This window comes from Triticum dicoccoides, chromosome 5B (assembly GCF_002162155.2).
Source record: "Triticum dicoccoides isolate Atlit2015 ecotype Zavitan chromosome 5B, WEW_v2.0, whole genome shotgun sequence".
NCBI lineage: Eukaryota > Viridiplantae > Streptophyta > Magnoliopsida > Poales > Poaceae > Triticum > Triticum dicoccoides.
In genome coordinates, this window is record NC_041389.1 from 579,509,069 (window position 1) to 579,513,839 (window position 4,771).

Sequence of the window (4,771 nt, forward strand, 5' to 3'; positions counted from 1 at the left end):
TTGGGAGCTTTCCCGTGTAAATACTTTTATTTCTTTTCTTTCCTTTGGGGGTCAAGAGTAGAAGACCATAATTAAAATGCTTAGTGGCTCTTATATGCATGATTATTGATCTAATTTAAAGCCCAAATTACCTTGTCTTCTCCCTTGAGTTGAATGCTTGCAGATTCCAGCTTAGTCCAATGCACGTGCACTATTATTATTATACACACCATATGGTCGTGCAACTGAAAGGCAATAATTACGATATACGATGGACTGATTGAGATGAGAGAAGCTGGTATGAACTTGACCTCTCTTGTTTTTGTAAATATGATGAGTTCCTCGTTCCTGATTCAGCCTATTATGAATAAACATGTTTGCAATGACAATTAGAGATTATAGTTGCTTATGCCATGCTTAATTAGCTAGGAGCTTATAATGGTTTACCTTGCGTGTCGACATGCTATTAAAATGGTTGTGATGTGGTATGATAGGGTGGTATCCTCCTTTGAATGCATTGAGTGACTCGACTTGGCACATGTTCACGCATGTAGTTGAAACAAATATCAACATAGCCTTCACGATATTTATGTTCATGGTGGATTATATCCTACTCATGCTTGCACTCGGTGTTGATTAATTTTAATGCATGTTCATCACTGTTGTCGCTCTCTCAGTTGGTCGCTTCCCAGTCTTTTGCTAGCCTTCACTTGTACTAAGCGGAAATACTGCTTGTGCATCCAAACTCCATAAACCCCAAAAGTTATTCCATATGAGTCCACCATACCTTCCTATATGCGGTATTTACCTGCCGTTCCAAGTAAATTTGTATGTGCCAAACTCCAAACCTTCAAATGAAATTATGTTTTGTATGCTCGAGCAGCTCATGTATCAACTAGGGTTGTATGTATCTTCCATGCTAGGTGGGTTATTCTCAAGAGGAGTGGACTCCACTCCTCATTCACGAGAAAATGGCTGGTAATCGGGATGCCCAGTCCCATGATCAAAAAGATCAAAGCAAATCAGAATAATCAAACAAAACTCCCCCAGGATTGTTGTTAGTTGGAGGCACTCGTTCTTTCGAGCAAGCCATGGATTGATGTTTGTTGGTGGTGGGGGAGTATAAACTTTACCATTCTGTTTGGGAACCGCCTATAATGTGTGTAGCATGGAAGATATTGAGATCTCATAGTTGTTATGTTGACAGTGAAAGTATACCACTCAAAATGTTATTCATCTCTATTTCAAAATTGAGCTCTGGCACCTCTACAAATCCCTGCTTCTCTCTGCGAAGGGCCTATCTATTTACTTCTATGTTGAGTCATCACCCTCTTATTAAAAAGCACCCGTTGGAGAGCACACTGTCATTTGCATGCATTACTATTAGTTTATCTCGGGCATGACTTGAGTGGATCTCTTTTACCATGAATTACAATGTTTAGTCATTCCTTGATCTTTAAAGGTGCTCTGCATTTATGTTTTGCGGTCTCAGAAAGTGCTAGCGAGATACCATCTTGTTATATCATATTATGATTGTTTTGAGAAAGTGTTGTGATCCGAGTTTTATTATTATTGCTCGCTAGCTGATTATGCCATTGATATGAGTAAATATGAGACCTTAGTGTTATTATGAATATGGTTAGTTCATAATCTTTGCTGAAAACTTGAATGCTGGCTTTACATATTTACAACAACAAGAGCAAATAGAGTTTGTAAAAGTTTTTCTTTAGCACTTTCAGTTTGTCAACTCAATTGCTTGAGGACAAGCAAAGGTTTAAGCTTGGGGGAGTTGATACGCCTCCGTCGTATCTACTTTTCCAAACACTTTCGCCCTTGTTTTGGACTCTAATTTGCATGAATTGAATGGAACTAACCCGGACTGACGCTATTTTCAGCAGAACTGCCATGGTGTTATTTTTGTGCAGAAACAAAAGTTCTCGGAATGTCCTGCAAATCCATGGAGATAACTTTTGGAAAATATAAAAAAATATTGGTGAAAGAACCAAGGCCAGGGGGCCTACACCCTGTCCACGAGGGTGGGGGTGCGCCCCCTCCCCCTGGGCACGCCCCCTATCTCGTGGGCCCCTTGATGCCCCACCGACCTCAACTCCAACTTCATATATTCCGTTTCGCGGAGAGAAAAATCAGGGAGAAATTTTCATCGCGTTTCACGATACGGAGCCGCCGCCAAGCCATAATCTCTCTCGGGAGGGCTGATCTAGAGTCCGTTCGGGGCTCCGGAGAGGGGGATTCATCGCTGTCGTCATCATCAACCATCCTCCATCACCAATTTCATGATGCTCCACTTGTTGGACGGTGATGGGTTAGATGAGATTTACCATGTAATCAAGTTAGTTTTGTTAGGGTTTGATCCCTAGTATCCAATATGTTCTGAGATTGATGTTGCTATGACTTTGCTATGCTTAATGCTTGTCACTAGGGCCCGAGTGCCATGATTTCAGATCTGAACCTATTATGTTTTCATGAATATATGTGAGTTCTTGATCCTATCTTGCAAGTCTAGAGTCACCTATTATGTGTTATGATCCGACAACCCCGAAGTGACAATAATCGGGATACTTCTCGGTGATGACCGTAGTTTGAGGAGTTCATGTATTCACTATGTGTTAATGCTTTGGTCCGGTACTCTATTAAAAGGAGGCCTTAATATCCCTTAGTTTCCATTAGGACCCCGCTGCCACGGGAGGGTAGGACAAAAGATGTCATGCAAGTTCTTTTCCATAAGCACGTATGACTATATTCGGAATACATGCCTACATTACATTGATGAACTGGATCTAGTTCTGTGTCACCCTATGTTATAACTATTACATGATGAATTGCATCCAACATAATCATCCATCACTGATCCAATGCCTACGAGCTTTTCACATATTGTGCTTTGCTTATTTACTTTACCGTTGCTACTATTACAATTACTACAAAATTGCTATCATTACTTTTGCCACTGTTACCATTACTATCATATTACATTGCTACTAAATAATTTTCCACAGATACTAAGTTATCCAGGTGTGGTTGAATTGACAACTCAACTGCTAATACTTAAGAATATTCTTTGGCTCCCCTTGTGTCGAATTAATAAACTTGGGTTGAATACTCTACCCTCGAAAACTGTTGCGATCCCCCTATACTTGCGGGTTATCAGCAACCAATAGACGTATCTTCTTTTATCGTTAGCAAAACTATGTGAGAGCTATGTGAGACCTTTTTATTTTCATTTGGCTTGTAATAAACTATACAATTTTGTTCGGTCCAAAATTATTTTATTTTGGTTCAAACTATGCAATCATGCAAAAAAATAGGGTTCCAGGCAGCCACGCCGACACATATGGGTCGGCGCGTTGGATGCCATGCCGACTCATATCTAATTCAGGGCGGACGCTAGGCAGGCGGCCGACCCAAACGGACAAAAAATGGACGAAATCACCGTCCGTTTTGGGTCGCCCCATTGGAGTTGCTCTAACTACCCATATTGGCTCGTGGCTCTACAACTATCATTGCGGTAAGGATGAAGCCGAGGATATCACCGACACCATGAAATAGGATGAAGCACATGCATCAACGATGAACAAGAGGGCCTGGAAAACATACAAGATTACGGGTCTGGAGCCAAAGCAGAAGATTAAGAGCATCTCTAGCAAACCCCGCAAAATCCCAACCCGGATAAGCCGTTTATAGTTCGTGGAAAAGGGTATATACGGGCTGGCACGGGCAAGGTCATAATCAGACCCTGCAAAACGGACCCATAAAAAAGGATATTCGATGAATATGCTCTTTTACGGGTCGGCTACGCTGGGTCTGCTCGGGCACCGCCGTGTCGACCCGCAAATCGAAGACACCCACTTATCGAATTTCACATTCCGACAAATGAGTTCAAATTCAAACAATAGAACACAGTTCACACGCAAATAAAAGCTTAGTTTTGTAGGACAAACACAAAAGATGGTTTTGCAAAAGTGACGACCACGTCCGGCATCATCTTGGTCGATCTTCACTCCGCGCCATCGAGTCCATGGAGGTCATCGGAACCATCGAGTCCACCTCCGGCGCTTGTTTCAACTCCCGCACCTAAATCATCGGCTGGTGCACTGAACGCATCGGCGACATTGGTTACAAACCCCGTTGAGAAAACATCTCCGACACTATAACACGCTGGCCGATGCAACCATTCTCCTATTCAAGATTTCTCTTCTTGCCATATCATGCCATTCTTTGGTGAGGTCATCCATGTCATTGCGGTTCAATGTCATGATCTTGTTCTCTTCGGCAAGCAACTTGGACATGGCTTTGTTTTTAGCAACATGTGCTCTTCTCTCCTCAATGGCCGCTTTGCGCAACCCCTCATCCTTCAGCAATTGCCATTTTTCCTGCTTCTCCTGTGCCTTCTTCTCGGCCAACTCTTTCTTAATCTCCAACGTCTTCGCCAACATCAACTCATTTGATTGCACTATGACATCAATCTTGTCCCGCAAGCTCGACGCTTCGTGCTCCCTCTTCTCTTCTCCTTAGTCTTCTTGGCGCCATCGGGCTTGTTCAAATTTCTTGGGCCATCCTCATCTTCATCCATGTTTGTAAGTGAACCTCTCTTCGGTGGGGATTCTTTTTCAATCAACTTCCACTTCTCGCACTCTTTGAGCAAGTCCAAACAATGCTCTAGTTTGAAGAATTTTCCTTCCGAAGCTTCCACGTATTTGTATCACTTTAAATGCTACAAATGATTTTCATCACTTGGAACATGAACTCACATAGTTGGATTCCACGGTTCCAC